Source organism: Bactrocera neohumeralis, chromosome 3, assembly GCF_024586455.1.
Source record: "Bactrocera neohumeralis isolate Rockhampton chromosome 3, APGP_CSIRO_Bneo_wtdbg2-racon-allhic-juicebox.fasta_v2, whole genome shotgun sequence".
In the NCBI taxonomy this organism is placed as follows: Eukaryota; Metazoa; Arthropoda; class Insecta; order Diptera; family Tephritidae; genus Bactrocera; species Bactrocera neohumeralis.
Genome location: NC_065920.1, coordinates 29,359,356 through 29,373,203, shown reverse-complemented (window position 1 = coordinate 29,373,203; position 13,848 = coordinate 29,359,356).

Sequence of the window (13,848 nt, the reverse complement as noted above, 5' to 3'; positions counted from 1 at the left end):
TTTTTTCCCCCAAAAATAATGACAGCAAACCAGAAAAAAAGGGGGGGTTTTTAGGAAAAAGACAATGTTTCATTATTTTATTCACAAATTGAAGTCAATTTTTCTTTTATTTTGGGCCTCTTTTAAAAAATCTCTTCCTCCGTCACCCTAATTCTATGGATATTAAAAGGGGGCCCTTCTTCGGGGTGCTTCTCCGTTTTTTTTTAAATTTTTCCGCGAAGGGGGAAAAACGGGGGTTCATGCAAGAAAGGTTTGTTCTCCAATCTTTAAAAACGATGCACAAAAAAAGTTTTGATCTTTTTTGTTTTTTTCAAAAATATATTAAAAATTTTAGTTAGAAAAATAATCTGAAAAAAGATTTTTAACCCTTTTTCCCAACAAATTCCAAATAAAAACAAATTAATAAAAGGGTTTTAATTAGCCTTTTTCGGTTGTTTTTAATTTAAAAATATAAATTTTTAGTTAAGACACCAAGTTTTTTTTTGCAAATAGAAAATTTTTTTAAAATTAAATTTTTTTCACAACAGTTTGCTCATGGAAAAAAACTGAAAGCAAAAAATGAGTTTTTTTTTTCCTGTATTATGATTAACAAAAAACTCAAAAAAAAAAAAACCTTATTGGGGGATTTTTGTTGGAACAATTTTAAAAAGAAGTCCATTTTCGACTCAAAATTTCCCCCTTAAATCTAAAAACCGTTCGACCCAAGAGTTTTTGAAAAAAAAAAAATTTAAAAAATGCTTGTAAATTCTTTTTTAAAATTCCCAAAAAAAACACCCCCCCCCCTTCGCCCTACGGTATTTCATTTCCCCTTTTCCACCAAAAAATAACCTTATAAATTTTCGCCAAACTTTATTTTGTAACCCTAAATTTTTCCCAAAAACAAATAAACTACAGATGATTGAAACGAAAAAATCGAAACCAATTCTTCCAAGGTTAAACCCCCCCAAAAATCCTCAGACATTAACATTATTTTGATTGAAATTGTCTCCCATGAAACTTCAATACTGTTTTGAGCAAACAAACACAATGTAAAAAAACAGGAAAAAAGCTTTGAAAATCTAAATCGATAAATATTTGCACTTTTTAAAAGTTTAGATTTCCCAACCTTCAACGAATCATTGGGGCAACGCGCAGTCAAATCCAAAGCAAAAAAGGAACGGAAACATTGATACTTCAAGGCGCTTGAAGAAACGTAAACATTGGAATAGAAAAAGGCATCGCATCAACCAAACAAAACAATTAAGACAGCTGGGAGAAGCTGGAAGGCGCCAACGGTTAATGGCAACGGGAGTAAAAGGAGCTGTTAAATTGGCAAATGAAATTAAAGAATGAAGGGGGGAAGGAAGGAATTTGATAGAAGCAAAAAAAAAATCGAGTGCCGACGCCGGCAGCAGTGGCGTGAAAGTGCCGCACCAACCCCAGATGATGATATGATAATGATGATGCTGCTGATGACAGGACGCGTTGCTTGCTTTATTTTAATTTTTTTTTGTAACCCCTTTCCCCACGAGTCATATTTGTATTTTTCCCCCCTTAAATTATCCAAAAAAACAAAATAATAAAAATGTAATATATATATATGCAAATATGGGAATCAAAAGTCATTAAAAAAAAACCGGGGAGCATCATGGGGAAAGCCATTAAACGAATGCTAACCGAAGGGAATTTAAACCTTTTTCCCTTCTTTTTTCCCAAAACACTTTAAAAAAAAATTGGTTTGGCCCCCCAATAACCAAAAACAAAAAATGAAACAGAAAAACCAAACAGGGGCGATTGGGACCCCGGAAGGCAGGGGAAAGAGGAAAAACCGCAAAACCCGAAAGGCAAGAAAAAAAACCCCGGGCTAGACAGGAATTTCCAAAGGGCCCCTAAAACCCCTGACCATAAAGTAAAAAAAGGAAATTTCAAATAAAGAGAAAAATGTGTATTTCCGGAAAATTACTCAAAAAAAATAAATTTTTGTATGTTTGTTTTAGGGTTTTCCCCAAAAAAATTTTTGGGTGAATTTGGGGTAGTTTATTTACACGCGAAGCGTTTTTCAAAACCAATTTTAAAAACCTTAAGGGAAAAAAAAAAGGATTAGGGGTTTTGGAGACCCCAAGGAATATCTACATTTTTGTTGTTTAAACTAAGCCGGGCCCCTTTGTAAAAATTCTGAGCCAAAAATTTTATCCCGAATACCCTAAATTTTTAAACAGTTTTAACTTTTTTTAAATTTTTAAAATCTAAAAGGGAACAGCCCCTTAACTGGTTCAAATTTTTGGGTTTCCCCGGTTTGCTTTAGGCCACTGTATTCTTTTCCCAACAACCGCAAAGGCAAAAAAATTTTAAAAGAAAGGGAAAAAGGTTTTCGCTTTATAAAAATTGAGTGGATCCCCCCCCCAAAAGGGTGGTTGAATTTAAACCCTAAATGTGTTTTTATAAAAATTTTTGGAAAGAGAGGAGTCAAAATTTTATCTGAATGTAACTTGAGTAATTTTAAAAAGGGAAAACATAATAGAGGTATTTTATTTTAAAATTTAAATTATAACCAAAAAAAAAAATAAAAAAAAGCAAAAAAAAATAAAATAACAGAGTGACTTTTAATTTTCGGGGTTTTTTTTTTTAAAATAAATTAAAATTTTTTAAAAAAAAACACCCCAATTTTTGGGAAAATGCAATTTTTTTTTTAATGTTAAGTAAACCATACAATTGAGTTTTAAATTTAAAAAATCACCGGAACCTAACCCATTTTAGGAATTTTGAAAGCTAAACCCCAAATTTTTTTTGGGGAAATTTTTTTCACTAAATCAAGTCCCCGGCGAATCCCAAATGTTCTTATTGTTTTTAAAATTTTTAAGAAAAAGGGGTTTTTTTTTTTTGCTAAAAACCCCAATGATTTCCCAAAAACCCCCCAACAAAGTTTTTAAAATTTTTTAACCTCAAATTTTAAAGGGCCATTTCAATGTCACTTTTTTTGAATAACTAAAAGCCCAAAAATTTTTATCGCAAGAATTCGGTTGTTGCAGGTGTTGTGTAGCATGTAGACCCGTCTTGTTGGAACCAGATGTGGTCAAGATCAACTTTTTTCAATTGTGACCGTTAAAATTATCATCGATCTATACCGCTCTTCATTCATTAGAGATTACAACGAAAATATTACACATCAGTGACATACTTCAAAATGCCCGAAACGACACTTTCAGAAATCGTATCATTCCTATTGGGAAAAAACGCGGTGCATTTTTACAATTTTTTATTACCATTTTTAATCTCTCCACTTTTTAGTATACTGAGTAAAAGGTGCAAAAACCCACATCAATTATCTTAAGAAAAATAAATGAGGATCGCACCGCAAGTTAAGGTCTTATGTGTCATCTCCTAAGTCACAACGACCCACCTAGCACCAGGATATTGATAAATTTTAATATACATACTACTAGGTGCTAAAGAGGTAATATGATTCTTTTTTGAAAACAAGGATCCAAGGGCCTTTATCCCATGTTATATAAGTGCTTCTTGAGCTTACAGTGGGCAGTGTAGCATGCGACATGTAGCCTGAGTTTGCCCCTAAGAATGTTAATTACATATTTAAACCTGCTGAGTTTCTAACACACCATTCGCAACTTGGCATGGCGCATACCTTGGATTTTTTGCCAATACTACTTCTGCCTTACAGAGCAACTCCTTCATGGTATGTGGAGGTTCAGGTCCTATCATGATAGTGGGTTGCTACGTTGAAGGGCGAGCTCATCAGGTTGTTCATTTCCGGCTATACCACTGTGACCGGGCACCCACATAAGGTGCACTTTTTTACGTTCCGATAGACTGTTCTGCCGTTCTCTACACACCTGCACTAGTAGCAACTTGATCTCGTAGAAAGAGATTGCATTGAGTGCCGCTTAATTGTCGCTAAGTATGGTTATACGTTCATTGCGATAGTTGCGTTGCAAGTTTATCTCAACTATCTTACTTAGAAGAAACTATTATTTTAGCCATACATATGTATATATTGCGTCAAATCGAGGAATAACAACGCCCACCCCCTACATAATGGTTATGTGCAGATCTGACTAGTATTAGACACTTAAGCCGAGTTCTAGATAAATCCGATCAGAAGCAGAGGAGGTTTTGCATTGTCTCTCTCATGCCTATTTATCTGCTCTTTCTACATGTGTCATCGCTAATAATGCCTTAAGTACTTGCTATAACTTAACGCCGACAAGTTGTGTGCTGTGACGAGGCCAACAGCCGAACTCAGCAGAAGGCTTGCGCTCCCTTGCGCATGATTTTGGCGATCCTGCACGGCCCTAAAGCATTCCCTCTCATCTTGATGAGTCTACCAACCCTTTCGGAAATTTCATCGTTTTTAGCTACTTGTGTATTTCTTGGACTGGTCCGGTAGCCAAGCGGCACTTTTTGGCAAACTCATCGGCTTTTCTGTTTGCCAGAACACCATTGAGTCCTGGAATGCGGTATATATGCAACTGCTTACTGGCAGACACTATATAAACTTGCTTCTAACCTCATACTCTGTTGCTGTTACTAAGGAAACTCTGTCACCATAATTTTCGGTTTTATCTCACGAACTACGTGTCAATTTAGGGTCTTTGAACTAACTTTTCACTGAGTTCTCATCAATGAAATGTGACTATAAAATGTTAATAGCACCAAGAGCTCCTGCATAGTGGCATACATTTTCTTTATACTGAGTTTCATTTTCCTACCGAGTAAAATTCAATTTTCTTATGAAAACTTTGCATCCAATAAATGCAACACACAGCAAGGCTTTTGCATATTGCGTACCACCTGCGCCACCTTGCAACATTTCGATTTCCATTTCGGCTGCCGTGAGATTTGTTGCTAATTTTTAAAGCATTCCTTCTACTGTTTTCTACTTCCCGTTTGGAGGAAACACGTTCGGCCACCGAGTTTTGAGTGATGGATGAAATTTCCAGTCAAAAGTTCAGGATACATATGTGCACGCAGCCGACGCATACGTGTGCTGCGAATTTATGCTGTCACATTTCAAGTGCAGCAATTTGCAACAAGTTTTTCGGCACGTATTTTGTAGCATAACTGCAATCACGCTACGGTTTGGATTTGTTTTGTTGTTATTGCTGTTTCGCCAGAGGCGTTGATATACGCACATGCACTTTAATAAGTTTGTACAGTTATGTACAACAACAAAGTTGATGCAGCACTAATTAGCACAATTTGGAAATGTTCACAGCAGCAGGCGGCATATGGAGACTAGCGAAACTTCACTCGCATGTGAGGCTGTGAGTCTGTGCCCATATATTTGCATTAAGGTGATCCATAAAAAATCATGTTCACGAGTTGTGTCAGCTAAAACATAGCTACAGGTTTTCAAAATTGAAATACTGATATTTGATAATACGAGTTTTGAAGTGAAAGCTCCTTGACACAAAATTAGTTTCCGTCTTACCATTTAGTATTTCAAAACCTAAATAAAACTTTGCCTTGCATTTATGGTCGAAATAGTGAAGTCATAGACAATGCTTAAAAATTCGCACTGTGATTCCAATAAGCCTAGATTATACACTACTTTCCGACCAATATCAAAACAAAACAAATTCTGATTGAGATCGCTTCTTGGCAACTAAAGACGTGCATTACCTTCGAAATTTAGGTCTATAATAGATCGTCTCCTAAGTATACATATGTTTGCGCAACATAAAATTTATTTTTTAGTCCGTCTTCAATCGGAATTTCAGCTTAAACACTGTAATTTTAAATTTAGAGATCTCCTTAACATAAAAACAAATGTACATATGTATATCTACAGACATGTCATACATGTGCCAAACTGAAGTTATTTGAAATTTCACATTTCTTCTGAACGACATAAAATTCTGGTTGAGTACACTGTTCAACGAGTAGTTGAGATTTAAAATTCATATTTTGATTCAAGCATCAGTGAGTATATCGGGACAAGAAAATCGGACCAAACCTGTTTAAGCCCACAGGTACCGACAATGTGGACCCCGGTGCATATAGCTGATTTTTTACCGAAAATATCAGTCAATGTGTGAAATATTTAAATGAAATTCAGTGAAAATTTTTTCCCTAATAATATCATGTCTATATGTCAAACTTGGATTGAATCGGGGTCAATACTTCCTTTAATCCCCATATACATACAAAACAGATTTTCGAACTTCCGGATGAGTGAGTTATGTAAATGAAAACAAGTAAGGAAGGGCTAAGTTCGGGTGTCACCGAACATTTTATACTCTCGCATGATAAAGTGATAATCGAGATTTCATTATCCGTCATTTACATATTTTTCAAATACCGTATTTGTGTAAAGTTTTATTCCGCTATCATCATTGGTTCCTAATGTATTTATTATATTTAGAAGGCATCAGATGGAATTCAAAATAGCGTTATATTGGAAGAAGGCGTGGTTGTGAACCGATTTCACCCATATTTCGTACATGTCATCAGGATGTTAAGAAAATATTATATACCGAATTTCATTGAAATCGGTGTAGTAGTTCCTGAGATATGGTTTTTGGTCCATAAGTGGGCGACGCCACGCCCATTTTCAATTTTTAAAAAAGCCTGGGTGCAGCTTCCTTCTGCCATTTCTTCTGTAAAATTTAGTGTTTCTGACGTTTTTTGTTAGTCGGTTAACGCACTTTTGGTGATTTTCAACATAACCTTTGTATGGGAGGTGGGCGTGGTTATTATCCGATTTCTTTCATTTTTGAACTGTATATGGAAATGCTTGAAGAAAACGACTCTATTGAGTTTGGTTGACATAGCTATAGTAGTTTCCGAGATATGTACAAAAAACTTAGTAGGGGGCGGGGCCACGCCCACTTTTCCAAAAAAATTACGTCCAAATATGCCCCTCCCTAATGCGATACTTTGTGCCAAATTTCACTTTAATATCTTTATTTATGGCTTAGTTATGACACTTTATAGGTTTTCGGGTTTCGCCATTTTGTGGGCGTAGCAGTGGGCCGATTTTGCCCATCTTCGAACTTAACCTTCTTATGGAGCCAAGAAATACGTGTACCAAGTTTCATCATGATATCTCAATTTTTACTCAAGTTACAGCTTGCACACGGACAGACGGACGGACGGACAGACAGACATCCGGACTTCAACCCTACTCGTCACCCTGATCACTTTGGTATATATAACCCTATATCTGACTCTTTTAGTTTTAGGACTTACAAACAACCGTCATGTAGAACAAGAACTGATAAATGCATTGTGCCTTAAATGGGAAAACTTCCTTAGAAACTTTGTTGCGAGAGTATAATGAGAGAGCTTGTTTTACTGATAACGATGCATTATACGATTTTCAAACTTCCGGTTGACTTTAGTTGTATATATCGGTCAATATGTAAAATATCTTAGCAATATTAATGGACGTTTGATATTATATATACTATAATCTATTGGCAAAATTACGTATACTTGGTCTACGAATTACAAATATGTACTCCCATATATGTATGCATGTATGTACTTCTTACACGGTTATAGCTGAGTTCACAATAGCGCACCAGTCGTTCTTCCTTTTCGCTGTTTGGTGTCAATTGGAGATTCCAAGTGTAGCCAGATCCATGACCACCTAGGCTTTCCAACTGAGTGGAGATCTTCCTCTTTCTCTGCTTCCCCGGCGGGCACTGCGTCGAACACTCTCAGAGCTGGAGTGTTTTATCCATTTGGACGACATTACCTATCTAGTGTAGCCGCTGTCTCTTAATTCGCTGAACTATGTCAACGTCGTTGTATGTATATCTTTTACAGTCATCGACTGCGGTATTCACCATTACCAATGCGCAAATGACCATACATCTTCCTCAGAACTTTCTCTCGAAAACTCGTAAGGCCGACTCATGAGATGTTCTCATTGTCGATGTCTCTGCACCATATAGTAGGACGCGGATGATGAGTGACTTTTAGAATTTGGTCCTTGTTCGTCGAGAGTCCGAAGTAGTACCTGTTGGCAGGAGTTATTCTGCGTTGGATTTCGAAGCTGGCGTTGTTGTTGGTGTTAATGCTGGTTCCAAAATGGACAAAATTATCTACGACTTCGAAGTTGAGATTATCAACAGTGGCGTGGGAGCCAAGTCGTGAGAGCAACGACGGTTTGTTTAATGTCAGGAGATATTTCGTCTTGCCCTCGCTCACTCCAGATCCATTAGATTCGCTTCTTTGTTCAACCTGGAGAAAGCAGAACTAACGGCGCGATTGTTATGGGCAAAGCACACTTAATTCCAATCCTCGGGCATGCTTTCGTCCTATCGTATACTATAAGGAAAAAGATTGTTCGGCAATCCAACGGCCCCCGCAGTCTGTTTTCTCTCTACTGCGACACAGCACTTCTCATCGCACCAGCTTTATAATTACTATAATAATGTTATTCCATCAAATCTCATGCCAAATATGGCAGTTAAAGTGAGAGTTATTTATTTGTGTTATCGAGTGTATACGTGCAAGTTGAAGCAAGACCCTTCCATGCCTCCAATATACCCTATATAGTGATTTGCTACCTCCCAACTGACTTTAAACTGTTTAAGTTTGTCAAAATCTGTAATATTATAATTATTGATCTTATTAATGGTTTAGCGCTGATTACAAATGGAGTTTGTCTAGATCTTGGTTTAAACCTAATATCATTAATACAAAAAATTCCTATCCGTCTGGTTTTGGTTTTCCACATCAGCTCGTTATATTAAATTTAGAAACATCGGTTGAGTTATAATCACAAATTTATCATTTAAAGATGACTTCAATATAATTTTAGCCAACGCAAAGTCCCTTTGGACCCTACAAATTGCCAGATTTTAAAACATCTGGTTACACCCGAAGCTCTGCCGTGCTTGTTTTTAATCGATTATATTATGGATTTGACATAAATTGTATACACAAATGTATTGCCATGATATACAGAAAATAGAATTTGTCTGCATATAAGAACATTGAATTTTCTACGAAGAAGCTCTCTCGCTGCTAGTTTTGTATTCCATATTACTGATAAATGTTTCAACCGAAAGTAAAGAAAATAAAAATGAAAATTGTTTGAAAAATACATATTTTCAAAATTCTTCATATTTTGTAATATATTTTTACTGAGAAATATCCATTGCAATTAACTTTTGCATCACAGAAATCTTTGAAAGCAAAATATGCATTCCACAAATGCATGATTCCACTTTACGGCACTTACAGTAGCTTTTAATGCACACAAATTCCAGAAATCTTCAACTAACTGCCAATCAATTTCGAGCTGCTACTGCACAACAAATCACTTCAGCCGGTCAAGGACTCTACCGTTTGCATTCGGCAGCAACACTGCTGTTACATCACCAGATCCTCCATTTAGTAGGTACACCGGGGACACTCAACAAGCGTGTAAGCGATAACAGCTGAACGTTCTTCACAGTGGAATTCATTCAAAGAAAATACCTTTACTTTAACTTTAAAACATATGAAAATTTTTATAAATTATACATAACATAAAATAAAATTCAGAAACTATTTAATAAACTAAAACTTTGAAAAAATTTTTAGTTCATAAAAATTATTATACATTTGTACACTCTAATTAAAGAATGAACATTCACACAGCAGTAATAGCATGTTGGAATGCCTCTGAATAAGCACATCATACGTTGGTTGCCTTGGAATTTGGAAACCCAACTTTTTAATGTGGCAACTCACAACTTAATCGTGAAGTTTGACATTTTTGACGTTATAGTACATACTTGGAACGTTTTGAGACATGAGCGCTATTTGTGTTGTTTACAGTAACTTAAAATGTTCATTGTGGACAAAAAATCGAATTAAATCGTAAAACATTTTCGCGTAAAAATTTTTACATAGAACTTACGACTTGGATTAACTCAGCAACAGTGCATCGATGAACTTAATTTTTTGCGATGAAGCTTCATCACGGATCAGTGTTTATCGATTATATGGTGGATCTCGTAGATCACTCCAAAACAGATTTCGTGAAGGTTGTCCAAAAACAGTTGTTTTTCCGGAAACTATTGATAATGTGGGGAAATTAATATTGCAAGATCGTCAAGGACCTGTCTTGAGACTGAGAACACACATTTAATATTGCATTGACTTTTGATTGTAAAAAAAGTTTGTTTACTTTGTATCCCATACAATTTGTCAAACGCTCAAATAACGACTGGTGCCAATTAGTCGAGAGACATGTTAAAAAAAAAATACGATAGTGATTTATGGCGTCTATGAAATAGCGATAGGTGATGATTGGGGAATTTATAGAACGTGTGGGCCCGAAAATAAACCGCAGTCGAACAGCAGTATGCATGTTTCAAAGTGAGCCGAATTCAACAATAATTGTTCGCCCACGAAGCACTTCCAAGCAAATGGTTGGCTGTTTTTCAAAACATATCATTGGAACAACACAGAAAAGTAAATTGTAAGTGCCAGTTGTCTTAAAGAAATCGGGGAAACCAACTACCGAAGACGGATCAGTTTTCACCACGACAATGCGAGCTCTATCACATCGACTGAAGCAATTCCATTTTAGAGTACTTGAAACATGGATTTTATGAGCAAAGCGCCGTAAAGTCCTGACGTCGAATGAATTCTTGTTATTCCTATTTGGAAAATGTAAATTAAGAGTTCAACGTTTTACGACACCTGAAGAGGCGAGAGAGAGGAGATACCTCAATCAGCGTGGCAAAAGTGCTTTGAAAATTGGTTCAAACGCATTCAAAAGTGTATTGATCTTAATAAAGAATATTTTGGAAAACAATAAAGCGACTTGCGATGATAAAAATTTGTTTTTGTTCTCGAATCGCGAAGTATGTTATTTAATACAACGAAGTATACCAGAAAGAAGCATCTGAGGTTGAAAATTTTTAAAAAGGGAACATGGCCTCGCCTTCTAATAAGTTTGTTGTACATACATATCTCCCAAAACACTTAAACTTTAATAACTAAACTAGAAATGCTTTGAATTGTACCTAAATATTGTCCAAATCACACCAAAACTATTCAAGCTCACAGATGCCGAATATGATGACTCCATATATGATCGGAGACAATAGTACGCTTGCTTGTCAAAAATGGGTTGAATCGGATCAATAATTCCCTTAGCACGCATATACCTAATAGAAAGATTTTCGAACTTCTGGTTTACTTTATACCGCGTGTGCCGGCCAATAAGGAGGATTATCTTAATGAAAATGGAAAAGTGTGTTTCACATGTAACTGTGTATCTTCAAATAGTGTAGCATCAAATTCGCCTTCACCCGATAACCGTACGAATCGGTATATATGGAAATCTGATCATAGCTCCATTCCATAAATCCTTCTAATGTTAACTACTAACTCACCTTTGAAGCTAGAAAAATGTTCATATATTTCCAAATAATCAACAAAACCCAAAGATTCAGAGTTTGTGTGAATATCTAATATTACGAGGGCTGCTATATATATTTCTGACCTAATAATGAAAATAGGAATATTTATCAACGAAAATGGTTTTATTGTTTTTAAAAATATTCTCCATCAAGATTTATACACTTTTGCATGCGCTCAAACCAATTTTCGCAGCACTTTTTCCACTCCGATTGAGACACCTCCAAAACATGGTTTTTGAATGCTTCAACAGCATCTTCTGGCGACGAAAATCATTGACCACGCATTATTTTCTTGATGTGTGGGAATAAAAAGAAGTCATTGGGTGCCAAGTCAGGGCTGTACGGCGGATGACCCATCAATTCGACGTTTTGGCCGGTCAAAAAGGCGCTGGTTTGAGCCGATGTGTGAGAGCTCGCATTGTCATGGTGCACAATGATTCGTCTTCTCTTGTTCGTTTTTCGAATTTCTCCGAAGACTTCAGGCAAACAAATGGTGGTGTACCACTCAGAATTGACCGTCCTACGTTGCTCAAGCGGAACAGTCGCCACATGACCAGTTTTGTCGAAGAAGCAGGCGACCATTTGCTTCGAAGTGCTTCTTCCACGAACAACTTTCGTTGGATTTGGCTCGTCTTGGAAGACCCACACGGTCGATTGCTGTTTTGTTTCGGGCTCATACGCACAGATCCATGATTCGTCACCTGTGATCGTATTTTTCAGCATTTCTTTACCCCAATCCACACGAGCCTTTTTTTTGAGCGATTGTCAAATTGTGCGGGATCCAACGAGAACAAACCTTTTTTACGGCCAGGTGTTCATGCAATATCGAATGTATGCTGGTGGGAGAAATGCTCTATCTGAAGGTATGTTACATGACGGTCTTGCATTATCAGTTCACGTACGGCATCGATGTTTTTTGGCACAACGGCTGTTTTTGGACGACCTTCACGGAATTCGTCTTTGAGCGAGCGTCGGCCACGATTGAATTCGTTGTACCAGTTTTTCACAGTGCTATAGGATGGTGCTTCATAGCCATACAAAGATTTTAGTTCATCGATGCACTCTTGTCGTACTAATCCACGTCGAAAGTTGTAAAAAATGATCGCAGGAAAATGTTCACGAGTTAATTCCATTTTTTGACCGAGATGAATTTTTTAATTCCCTGCAAATAAAACAATTCACGATTAAATGACAAAACGTTCTGAGTGATGTTATGCTAAAAAATGTCAAACTTTCCAATGGAAATGTCAGATACACTTAGTGTTGCCCTAGGCCAGAAATATATACAGCCTCCGTATATTACACCTTGAACTTTTACTTTGAATTTGATTTGACGCCTGAAATGAAATTATATTTTTGACACTTTTTATAGCACTCCCGTTTATTAGACTGGACCACTGTGCCTTGTAATATTGGTCCTGCCAATAGTGACACACACAGTTGCAATCAATTTATTTGTGTGTTTGTTTGTTCGCAGAATGTGTGCGCTGTTGCCCAGGTAATTGCTGCTGATATGCGTCTAATACTTGCTTTTCCAGTTCGTTTGAGCCAAGGCAAGGCACCTGGACTATTTCCTTAGCTCTGAGCACATGTGCTGCTTTGGTGTTTTTCACAAAGTAATAACATTGTCATTACGACACCATTCATCTTTCCTATAGCAATGTGGTGGTCACTCACTTTCGCTTCGACATATCACATGGAATAATGTATTTGTGCGGGAAATTAAGTGCTCTCAGGTAAAACATAGTACGTGTATAGATTTCTAAGTTATATATGTAAGTATATAAATATATCGGCAAACATAAATGTATGGTCATAATTAGAGTGTGGCATGGCTGTGGCCTCGTGTGGCAGCATCTTAATTGACTGCGGTCAACACGAGGTTAGCATAATTATACAAATACGAGTGCAGATATGTTTGTAAGTACAGTTATGCACCGAATATTACTCAATCTTACTTATCTCCATCCATGCATATGGCTTTCAAACACACGTCTTCGGTAACCACAATCATCACGCAGATTCATTGTTATTTAAAATATATGCTATATCCATGTGTATTGAAAAGTTCGTTAATGGAAGAAGGTTGAAATTTGAAGTCCTCTTCCGTAATATCAATATGATAATTGATTCTGTTTGACCAAAAAGCTGTTCAATTTTTATGACCATAAGCTTTGCACCACCCTCTAAATTACGATTATTTGGTTTCATAGTCATAATAAGTAACAACACCGTCAAGAGTCATAATAAAGCCGCGGTACGCAGTTTCCACCAAGCACATGCTACTATTTTTATTTATTCTTATCGGAATCGTATTATAATTATTGGTAATTACAAAAATTTCACATTGCGCTCTCAATGCTTGAACAGATATGACATTCTCGTCTTATAATACCATCACCGAACGGTGCTTAAAAAACACTTTTCTATGAGGAAATGCGCATTTTATACAAACCTCACTTTCAGGCAATGAATAATA